Here is an 11,926-nt window from a genome sequence, read left to right on the forward strand (position 1 = left end):
CAGGTCACCCAAGGCCAACATGTCAAGGCACACTCCAAGGGCTGCAACTAGGGGGCCACTGGGAGCCCTTCTGCATTGTAAAGCTGCCCCTTAGACCACAGCAACTATGGTCATTCACAATGCTGCTCCAAGGACTCTTTGCTAGCACCTGGCAGACGGATTGGACCAGGCCACATCTCAGAGATCTCTTAGTGTCTCACTTTGAGCCTACCCGGATGCTCATGGCACCCCCTGACCTCGCCTCACCTTTTTACGTTTTGCACCCTTAGCCAGAGAGATGCCAGGCTCGCATGACTCCTGTCTCGCTCTGCCGTTGTAATTGTACCAGCCTCCACCACTTGCTCTGGCAGCTCATTCCATACACGCACTACCCCCGTGTGAAAATGTTGCCCTTCAGTTCCCTTTTAAATCTTTTCCCCCTCTCACCTTAAACCTATGCCCTCTAGATCTGGAACTCCCTGCCCAATAGCAGGGTTACGTTAGCTACCCTCCGATCTGTAGGAACTGTTCCAGAATCTTGGAAGATGACCATGAAGGACTATTTCTTGTGCCACTTCCTTAATTACTCTGGGATGTAGATTATCAGACTTTGAGGATTTATCAGCCTCCAATCCCATCAATTTCCCCAACGCCATTTCTCTCCTAATACAAATTTGCTTCAGTTCCTCCATCTTATAAACTGTGTTTCCCCATCATTTCTGGTATGTTATTTGTGTCCATCTTTGTGAAGACAGAAGCGAAGTAAGCATTTAGTTTTTCAGCCATTTTTCTGTCCCCCATTATCAATGCCCCTGTTTCTGATGTAAGGGATCTACATTAGTTTTCATCAAATGTTTTTCTTTTTACATACCTAAAGAAGCTTTTACAGTCAGTTCTTATGTTTCCTACAAGTGTACTCTAGCGTTCTATTTCCTCCTTCTTAATCAATCCCTTGCCAACCTCTAAACTGTTCCCACTTCTCAGCCTTATTTTTTTTCTTCTTGCCAATGTGTATGCCTCATTTTTGCATCTGATGCTATCTCTAACTTCCCTTGTAAGGCTTGGAGCAAGAATATAGAGCGGGTGTGAGGTGGCAGAGAGGAGACAGTGGCACTAAGCACGGTCAGAGTGGACAAAGCCATTGATTTGGTTCACACTCGGCTGGGTGTTCCTCCAAAAGGCCGAGACTCCACCAGACTCAGACCAAGCTGGCAAGGTCTGGCACTGTGGCCTCCTCTGGCAGCCCTGGGGGATGAGGAGGTTCCTCCTCTACACCACCCCGCTGCCAGCACTTCTGGGTGCCTGCCTGCAAAGTGGATGCCAAATCCCACCTGTCTGCCACATCCAGGTCAGGATCACGAACCGTGCTTAGCAGCCCTGGGCAGACAGTGTGCGTCTGGGTGCATGACAGCCTTTTAAACATGGGCGCCAGGGATGCCAGTCCTATCCGAGATACCTGGGCTGTGGTGAGATCTCTCGGCTAAGGCGAGTGATAGATACGGGCTAAAAGCTGGCAATAGGGGCGAGAAGCGTAGCTAGTTAGGCCACATCTACAGCGAGAAACCTCCTTCTTTAAAAACTCACCAAAATTGACACTCGGCCAAAAGAAAAGTAAGATTCAGCCCATGTTCTCTGGCTGGGTGCGTTTGATCAGCTGATTGGTGTGAAGACTGAATGAGGGCCCATGTTATCTATCTATTGCAATCTGACTCCCCTCACTGAAAGCGAGGAATGTAAGAAATATTTCACAGTGTAACCAAAGCTCATCAAAATAAATTAACTTCCCAATTTATCTTGGTGGGGTACCGGGTTTTGAGGCGGAGAGTGGAGGGAGGTGTTAAATAATCTATAATCGCTTGTCAAATGGATAGAAAAAAGGAAACGGTTGACATTGTATATATAAAGGTTCATTGTACGTGTATATGGATAGTCTATATATGTAAATTGAAATGTGACTGGCTTTCCCAGAATAAAATCAGAAGGATCTTTCTTCCTTTATTAGAGGGGTCAATAACCAAAGGGCACAGACTTAAATTAATGGAATTTAGAACGCAGAACTGTACAGCGCAGGAATGGGCCCTTCAACTCATGGTGTTGTACAGAACATGATGCCAAATTAAACCAATCCCTTCTGCCCACCCTTGGTCCATATCCCTCCATTCCTTGCATATTCATGTGCTTATCTAAAAGCCCCTTAAATGACCCTATTGTATCTAATTTGCAATAGGATGAGAGGAAACTGGGGACTATCTCATTTTCACCTGGAAGTTACTCCCTGCCTCAAAAAAAGAGGCAGAGGCAGAAACATTCATCATATTTGAAAAGTAAATATCCAAAAGTTGGATATGAGCTGGAGAATGGGACTAAGTAGATTGGGCTGGCTGGGTTATCTTTATCTCCAGTCAGATGGGCCAAATGGACTCCCTCAGGGCTGTAGCGTTCCTTAATAAAAACCAAAAGAACTGCAGATGCTGTAAATCAGGAACAAAAACAAAGTTGCTGGAAAAGCTCAGCAGGTCTGGCAGCATCTGTGAAGCAGAAAACGTTTCAGGTCCGGTGACCCTTCCTCAGAACTGTTCCTTGTAGCGTTCCTTTTCTGGTTTTGATGACTTAAACCTCTATTTAAAAGAAATTTAACCTTTGAAATGAGCCTTCTGATGATAGATCTCTTTCAGCCTATATAGTCCAGGTGATCGATGTAAACAGACAAGGAAGTTTCATTGTCTACACAGTTTCCATTACGAGGCCCGTCAAACGTTGTAAGTAAACTTAACACAGCCTCTCCATTTCCTCTCTATGAATTCCTCAATTTGGGCCCCGTTATCAGCCCAAACCAGTTGATGAATTGATCTGAGCAATTGGAATAATTGCATGATAAGTGTAGAGCGTTGAATCGAAACCCAAAGCTTTGTACGGTTATTCTGTGTCATGCTCGCCTGTTGTCTGGCTGTAAAACTTCATCTTGGTGAGTGGCACAAGGCTGTAACATTGGTAGTATGTAGACAAGCCACTCAGAGGCTGGAAGATCGTCACTATAAAAATGACACTTTTCCCCAGGGAATCCATTCCAAGGCAATCCAATCGCAGACATTTTTGAGTCATCCCACCGCATTAAGCTGCGGGGGCAGGGAGTAATTCCCTGCACTCCGAGAGCTGGTATCAGATCAACATGTCAGCAATTCTCCACTGCCAACTGTGCCCAAAGCAGAGATGGCCACCATTGGTACTACAGTCTGGTTGCTTGGATTCCTGAGGAGAAGTAATTGCAGATGGGATAAGGGGAGCAGGGAAGAGGGACACTGGGAGAGTGGAGACGGGGCCAAAGGCAAGGTTGGAGGGTTGGCTGTCCGTGCTTTGCAAGGCAGTTGGAGGTGGTGGCCTAGTGGCGTTATCGTTGGACTGCTAATCCAGAGACCCGGGGGTATCCTGGGGACCCAGGTTCAAACCGCATCATGGTAGATGGTGGAATTTGAATTCAATAAAGGAAAAATAAAATCTGGAATTAAGAATCTAGGGATGACCATGAATCCATTGTCAGAGGGGAAAGGGAAAAAGAACACCCATCTGGTTCAGTAATGTCCTTTAGGGAACTAAACTGCCATTCTCGCTTGGTCTGGCCTACACATTACTCCAGGCCTGCAGCAAAGTGGTTAACCCTTAACTGGGTTGAGCAAATAAACACTGGCCTAGCTAGCAACACCCTCATTCTGAAAATGAATTTTAGCGTCTCAGTTGGTCTGACATCAATTCCAGTTCCTCAGCCATCTCCTTAAAGAACATAGCATTGTGAGCTCGGGAAGCAGAACAACAGTGCAAATTTCCGCATTTCTTCGTCTGTCTACAGTTTTGTTTTGTTTTTAAGAAAAGTTTTGTTATTTCACGTTGTTAAGCATAAATTCGTTCCAGTACAAGTTTGCAAGGGTTCAGCTATTCAGTATGTTGCTGAGACCGTGAAGGCTACATTTTTGCTTGCCAATAAAGATAGAAATTACACCACCTTTCCTTCCCTTCTTTAAAACAGCAAAAGATGAGAGCATCATGGCGAATGACATCCGGCATGTACTGAAACGGAAATCATGTTCAATTAACCTGGAGACAGGGGAGTCATACCTCTTGATGGGGAAGGATGGCAAGACCCAGGATCAGAAGAGAAAGTAAGTACCACTAAACCTTGATCAATGGTAAAGGTGGCAGCTTTACGGGATAGCAGCTTTCTCTCTCCCTTTCCTCACGGGCTGCAAGTACCTGAGAATGATCTCACAATGCGGAATGTCCACTGTGGCTCAGTATGCAACAATCTCGCGTCAGAGTCAGGACCCACTTCTGAGTGCAGCAAACAATGAGGATTGCAACTGGCATGGTGGCCGTTATCGCAAGGGCATAGGGTACAGGAGCAAAGGAATTTAAATTGTGCATTTTTTTTAATTCTAAAAATATACTTTATTCATAAAAAAAACTTTGTATATATACATAGTCACACAAACAGTTCGGTTCTGTACAGTAGCATATCAAGGAAACAAACAAACATTGGAGTTTGACTCTATCCAAACAAACCAAAGGCATTACTTACATATATCAGACTATATTTGCGTGCACTTGAGGCACAAGAGGGTCCGATAACTAAGTGGACCCCCATTTACCTTCAGCAGGAATACCTCACGTGGTGGTCTTTCCCCACTGCTCCTTGGTGGGAGCTGCCCCAAGCTTTAGTGCGTACCTCAGCACCTAGTCCTGGACCTTGGAATGTGCCAGTCTGCAACACTTGGTCAGGGTCAACTCCCTGTTCTGGAAGGCCAGCAAGGTTCGGGCAGACCAGAGAGCGTCTTTCACGGATTTGATGGTCCTCCAGGCGCAGTCGATGTTTGTCTCGGTGTGCGTCCCGGGGAACAGGCCATAGAGCACAGAGTCCCGCATCATGGAGCTGCTTGGGATGAACCTTGACAATAACCACTGCATCTTTCTCCAGACTTCCTTTGCAAAGGCACTTTCCAGCAGGAGATGTGTGAGTCTCAATCCCCATCCCCCACAGCTGCCTCAGTGGCAGTGTGCTGTGGAGCAGACCAACCAAGAAGGAACTAAAATTGTACATGGTTTTGACGACATCTGGAATACTACATCCAGCTTTCGTCCCCACATTTATGAAAGACATTTTTAACCAAACCCCTTTTCACATTTTAGAGTCATACAGCACGGAAACAGACAAAAGGACAAAGAACAATACAACACAGGAACAGGCCCTTTGGCCCTCCAAGCCTGTGCTGACACATTTTACCCTTCCATACTAAAACTGTCTTCACTTACAGGATCCGTATCCCTCTATTCCCCTCCCATTCATGTATTTGTCCAGGTGCTTCTATTGTGTCTGCTTCCAACACCTCCTCCGGCAGTGCATTCCAGGCACACACCACCCTTTGTGTGAAAAACCTGCCTCATGCATCTCTTTTAAACTTTCTTCCCTACATCTTGAACCTGTGTTCAATAGTAATTGACCCCTCCACCCTGGGAAAAGGCCTCATACCTTCCACTCTATCCATGACATTGACAACCTTACAAACGTCTATCAGGTCACCTCTCAACCTCCTGCGTTCCAGTGAAGACAAACCCAGTCTATCCAAACCTTTCTTCAAAGCTAAAATCCCCCCAGACCAACCTATTCTGTACCCTTTCCAAAGCATCCACATCCTTCTGGTAGTGTAGTGACCAGAACTGTACGCAATATTCCAAGTGTAGCCTAAATAAAGATCTATAAAGCTGCAGCATAACTTGTCTATCCTTATACTCAATGCCCCTTCCAATGAAGGCAAGTATGACTTAAGCCTTTTTTTACTACCATGACTCCCTGTGCTACCACCTTCACTGACCTGTGGACCTGCATATTAATGCTCCTAAGGGTTCTGCCAACCACTGTATAATTTCCACCTGTAATTGACCTTCCAAAATGCATCACCTCACATTTGTCTGGATTAAACCCCATCTGCCATTTTTCTGCTCATGCTTCCAACCAATCTGTGTACCCTCTGACAATCCTCCTCACTATCCACAACTCCACCAATCTTTGTATCATCCACAAATTTACTAATTAGACCAGCCACAGTTTCCTCCAAATCATTTATGTCGACCATGAACGGCAGAGGTCCCAGCACTGATCCCTGTGGAACACCACTAGTCACAGCCCTCTGTTCCAAAAAAGCATCCATCCACTGCTACTCTCTGTCTCAGATGACTTAAGCCGGTTCTGTATCCATTTTGCCAGCTCACCCCTGATACCATGTGACTTCACCCTTCTTGGACCCTTCAGTCCAACTTATCTGTGCTGACCGGATATCCTAAATTAATCTAGTTCCATTTGCCAGCATTTGGCCCGTGTCCCTCTAAACCCTTCGTATTCATATACCCATCCAGATGTCTTTTAAATGTTGTAATTGTACCAGCCTCCACCACTTCCTCTGGCAGCTCATTCCATACACGCACTGCCCTCTGCATGAAAAAGTTGCTCCTCAGGTCCCTTTTAAATCTTCCCCTCTCTCACCTTAAACCTATGCCCACTAGATTTGGACTCCCCTCACCCTGGGGAACAGATCTTGGCTGTTCACACTATCCATGCCCCTCATGTTGCACATCTGGGACTTGAACCCCAATTAGCTGCAAAATTTCCATTTTTCTCACTCAGTCACGGGATTTATTACCAGCATTTAGTACCCATCCCTAATTATCTGAGGTCCATTCAACCACATCGCCGTGGGTCTGGAGTTCCATGTATGCTAGACTGGGTAAGAATGGCACATTTCCGTCCCTGAAGGACGTTTCTGAACCACATGCACAAGATTTTTTTTTATTTGTGGGACATCAGCATTACTGACTGGGCCCAGCATTTGTTGCCCATCCCGAGTTTCTTTGAGGTGGTGGTGTTTTTGACCCTTTTTGAACCGCTGCAATCCACGAATTGACCCACAATGCCATTTGGGATGGAATTCTAGGATTTTGACCCAGCAGCAGTGAAGGAACGCCAATTTATTTCCAAGTCAGGATGGTGAATGTCTTGGAGGGGAACTTGAAGGTGGTGGTGTTCCCATGTATCTGCTGCCCTTGTCCTTCTGGATGGAAGTGGTCATGTATTTGGAAGGTGCTATCTGTGGATTTTTCTGCAGTGCATCTTGTAGATAGTACACACTGCTGCTACTGAGCGTCGGTGGTGGAGGGAGTGGATGCTTGTGGATGCAGTGCCAATCAAGCGGCTGCTTTGTCCTGGATGGTGTCAAGCTTCTTGTGTGTTGTTGGGGCTGCACTCATCCCGGCAAGTGGGGAGTATTCCATCACACTCCTGACTTGTGCCTTGTAGATAGTGGACAGGCTTTGAGGAGTCGGAAGGAGAGCTACTCATTGCAGTATTCCTAGCAATGACCTGTTCATGTAGTCACAGAGTTTATATGATGAGTCCAGTTAAGTTTCTGATCAATGAAAAATAAAAATAGCTTTTTAATTCCAAATATTTAATTCCAAACCAGTGGAGAGACTTGAACTCATGACCCCAGAATATTATTCGGGGCCCATTGATTGCTAGTCCAATGGCATTGTCAATACACTCAGCGATTGCAACACAGGCTATACTTCAAAAGATTTCACTAGCTGTAACCTGTTCTAGGATTTTCTGAGATGACAAAATATATTTCTTTATTGTAAGTTCTATCTTCCCTCTTCGAAAAGCTTCATGTTTAAATATAAAATTATTGTCAATTAACTATAATACATTATATGACATGCGTAGAAGTGTGTGAAAGTTATACTAACCTAAATTATTCTCCTGCTCTGTCTGCCTTCCCCTTTGCCACACACCAACCCAACAGCATACAGTATATTCTTGACTCAGAGTCATGGATTGAAAAGATTCCCTCTGAAGGAAGATGCAGGGGCTCAAATTTCAGGAAAAGCTGTGAAGATTTAAACAAGTTCCTTGAAACCTTTGAAATTGAAGGCTGTCAAATGTAATGACATTTGAACATTTTGTTGCTCATCCCTTGAGCTGCTTCCTCACTGCAAGATGCATGCTCCGTTTGATAACCTGTTCGACTGCAAAATAACATTGAAAGACAGCTCATATATATAGGAGAAATGTTTAATCAATTTGCATCTCTCAACTGCTTCAGCATATTCTTTGTCATAAACCTTGAACTTGAATGCATTTTGCGTGTTGCTTTAGTGTGCCTGGTAGAAGGGTCTAAATTTTGCTTCAAATCTTGAAAAACATTTTAAAAAGGCATAGCAACGAGCTGGCTGCTTGGCACATTCTGCCACATGGAGCTAAGCCAATCTGCCGTTACTTGCAACGCTTATTCTGTCAGACCAACACCCCCCGCCCCGGTCAATGTTCCCCAGTGAACATCCCCATTCCCACCTTAAAAAGCAAATGGGGCTTCTCTTGGTTCAGAATCATGCCTCTTCCAGTTCTGGAGACTGATCTCCAACTGGAGAAAAACAGGGCCAATTGGATCGCTCCGCCAAAGAGCTGGCATCAGCATGATGGGCTGAATGGTCTCCGTTCCTCTTCAATTTAAAATACAGAACAAAGGGCGCTGCGTCTATGTTGGCACTTCTTCTGCACATTTAGGAGAAACTACTTGAAAAATCAGCCAAAGGAAGACCAACTGGCTTCTCCTGCTCTTTAGTAGGTTTCCTCAACAGAGTGTGGGCGTCCCAGAGGAAGTGTTACGAGGGGTGCAACTCCCCAGTTCGAACAGTACGTTTGCCCCTTCCATTTCACTCAGTCACTGTTCAGGGCCTTCCCAATGAGGAGTTGCAGCCTTGGGGATGTGCGAACAGCTACATGGCTCGCTTCAATTTTTATCATCTGGCACTCAATGATTCTCTTCCACCCGTTTTATGCTGCACAAAAATGGTGGCTGCATTGGTAGTTCAGTGGTAAAATTCTAGCCCCCAATCACAGGAAGCCCAGGTTCGATTTCTTGCCAATGTGGGTAGTCCTTTCTTTCTAGGGTGGCTCAGTGGTTAGCACCACTGCCTCACAGCGCCAGGGATCCCGGTTCGATTCCACCCTCAGGCGACTGTGTGTGTGGAGTTTGCACATTCTCCCCATGTCTGCGTGGGTTTCCTCCCACAGTCCAAAGATGTGCAGGTTAGGGTGGATTGGCCATGCTAAATTGCTCCCATAGTGTCCTGGGATGTGCAGGCTAGTTACAGGGATAGGTTGAGGTTGGGTGGGATGCTGTTCGGATGGTCGGAGTGGACTTGATGGGCCGAATGGCCTGCTTCCACACTGCAGTGATTCTGTGAGCAGGAGCTGAAATTCAGTTACATACGGGTCACAGAACACCAGGCTGGGACTGAGGGTGTTAAACTGGGTTTTAACAGCAGGGGGCAGTGTGATAGCAGGTTAATAACAGGGTTAGTAGGAACTGCAGATGCTGGAGAATCCGAGACAACAAGGTGCAGGGCTGGATGAACACAGCAGGCCAAGCAGCATCATAGGAGCAGGAAGGCTGACGTTTCGGGCCTAGACCCTTCATCAGAAAAGAGGGAGGGGAAGGGGGTTCTGAAATAAATAGGGAGAGAGGGGGAGGCGGATAGAAGATGGATAAAGGAGAGGATAGGTGGAGAGGAAACAGACAGGTCAAAGAGGCGGGGATGGAGCCAGTAAAGGTGAATGTAGGTGGGGAGTTAGGGAGGAGACAAGTCAGTCCAGGGAGGACGGACAGGTCAAGGGGGCGGGATGAGGTTAGTAGGTAGGAGATGGGGGTGTGGCTTGAGGTGGGAGGAGGGAATAGGTGGGAGGAAGAACAGGTTAGGGATGCGGGGATGAGCTGAGCTGGTTTTGGGATGCGGTAGGGGGTGGGGAGATTTTGAAGCTTGTGAAATCCACATTGATACCATTGGGCTGCAGGGTTCCCAAGCGGAATATGAGTTGCTGTTCCTGCAACCTTCGGGTGGCATCGTTGTGGCACTGCAGGAGGCCCAGGATGGACATGTCGTCTGAGGAATGGGAGGGGGAGTTGAAATGATTCGTGACTGGGAGGTGCAGTTGTTTATTGCGAACCGAGTGTAGGTGTTCTGCAAAGCGGTCCCCGAGCCTCCGCTTGGTTTCCCCGATGTACAGGAGGCCACAACAGGTACAGCGGATGCAGTATACCACATTGGCAGATGTGCAGGTGAACATCTGCTTGATGTGGAAAGTCTTCTTGGGGCCTGGGATGGGGGTGAGGGAGGAGGTATGGGGGCAGGTGTAGCACTTCCTGCGGTTGCAGGGAAAAGTGCCGGGTGTGGTGGGGCTGGAGGGGAGTGTGGAGTGGACAAGGGAGTCACGGAGAGAGTTATCCCTCCGGAAAGCAGATAAGGGTGGGGAGGGAAAGATGTCTTTGGTGGTGGGGTCGGATTGCAGATGGCGGAAGTGTCGGAGGATGATGCGTTGGATCCGGAGGTTGGTGGGGTGGTACATGAGGGCGAGGGGGGATTCTTTTTTGGTTCTCATTGAGACGACGGGGTGTGAGGGATGAGTTGCGGGAAATGTGGGAGACACGGTTGAGGGCGTTCCCGACCACTGAGGGGGGGAAGTTGCGGTCCTTGAAAAACGAGGACAACTGAGATGTACGGGAGTGGAATGCCTCATCCTGGGAGCAGATGCGGCGGAGGCGAAGGAATTGAGAATAGGGGATGGCATTTTTGCAGGAAGGTGGGTGGGAAGAGGTGTATTCTAGGTAGCTGTGGGAGTCGGTGGGCTTGAAATGGATATTGGTTTCGAGGTGGTTGCCGGAGATGGAGACAGAGAGGTATTAGAGCTGGTCCAGGTGAACTTAAGGTTGGGGTGGAAGGTGTTGGTGAAGTGGATGAACTGTTCGAGCTCCTCGTGGGAGCACAAGGCGGCGCCGATACAGTCATCAATGTAACAGAGAAAGAGGTGGGGTTTAGGGCCAGTGTAGGTTCGGAAGAGGAATTGTTCCACGTAACCTACAAAGAGGCAGGCGTAGCTTGGGCCCATGCGGGTACCCATGGCTACCCCCTTTGTCTTTAGGAAGTGGGAGGAATTGAAAGAGAAGTTGTTGAGGGTGAGGACAAATTCGGCTAAGCGGATGAGGGTGTCAGTGGAGGGGGACTGGTCGGGCCTGCGGGACAGGAAGAAGCGGAGGGCCTTTAGGCCATCTGTATGGGGAATGCAGGTGTATAGGGACTGGAGATCCATGGTGAAGATGATGTGTTGGGGACCGGGGAATTGGAAGTTGTGGAGGAGGTGGAGGGCGTGGGTGGTGTCACGGACATAGGGAGGGAGTTCCTGGACCAAGGGGGAGAAAATGGAGTCCAGATAGTTGGAGATCAGTTCGGTGGGGCAGGAGCAGGCGGAGACAATGGGTCGACCAGGGCATTCAGGTTTGTGGATTTTGGGAAGGAGATAGAAGCGGGCAGTGCGAGGTTGGGGAACGATGAGGTTGGAGGCCGTGGGTGGGAGGTCACCTGAGGTGATGAGGTTGTGGATGGTTTGCGAGATGATGGTTTGGTGCTCGGGGGTGGGGTCATGATCAAGGGGGCGGTAGGAGGAGGTGTCGGAGAGTTGGCGTCCGGCCTCGGCGATGTAGAGGTCAGTGCGCCAAACTACAACTGCGCCTCCCTTATCCGCGGGTTTTATGGTGAGGTTGGGATTGGAGCGGAGGGCTGCACGTTCTGCGGGGGAGAGGTTGGAGTGGGTGAGAGGGGTGGAGAGGTTGAGGCGATTGATGTCTCGACGGCAGTTGGAGTTGAAGAGGTCAAGGGAGAGTAGGAGGCCTTGGGGTGGTGTCCAGGAGGAGGGGGTGTGTTGGAAGCGGGAGAAGGGGTCAGTAGAGGGAGGGTTAGGTTCACGGTTGAAGAAGTAAGCGTGGAGGCGGAGGCGGCGGAAAAACTGCTCTATGTCCAAGCGTGAGCGATATTCGTTGATCTGTGGGTGGAGGGGGACAAAGGTGAGCCC

At 48.0% G+C, this 11,926-nt stretch overlaps 1 long non-coding RNA gene across 1 annotated transcript; it reads left to right on the forward strand.

Moving 5' to 3' along the window:
• Positions 1-2,634: 2,634 nt before the first annotated feature.
• Positions 2,635-8,158, forward strand: LOC125481599. Its single transcript, XR_007261405.1, has 3 exons — positions 2,635-2,738; positions 4,001-4,133; positions 7,824-8,158. It is a non-coding gene; the product is annotated as an uncharacterized LOC125481599 (long non-coding RNA).
• The last annotated feature ends 3,768 nt before the right edge of the window (positions 8,159-11,926 follow it).

The sequence above is a fragment of the Rhincodon typus genome, unplaced genomic scaffold (genome assembly GCF_021869965.1).
Source record: "Rhincodon typus isolate 14 unplaced genomic scaffold, sRhiTyp1.1 hic_rhity00002742, whole genome shotgun sequence".
In the NCBI taxonomy this organism is placed as follows: domain Eukaryota; kingdom Metazoa; phylum Chordata; class Chondrichthyes; order Orectolobiformes; family Rhincodontidae; genus Rhincodon; species Rhincodon typus.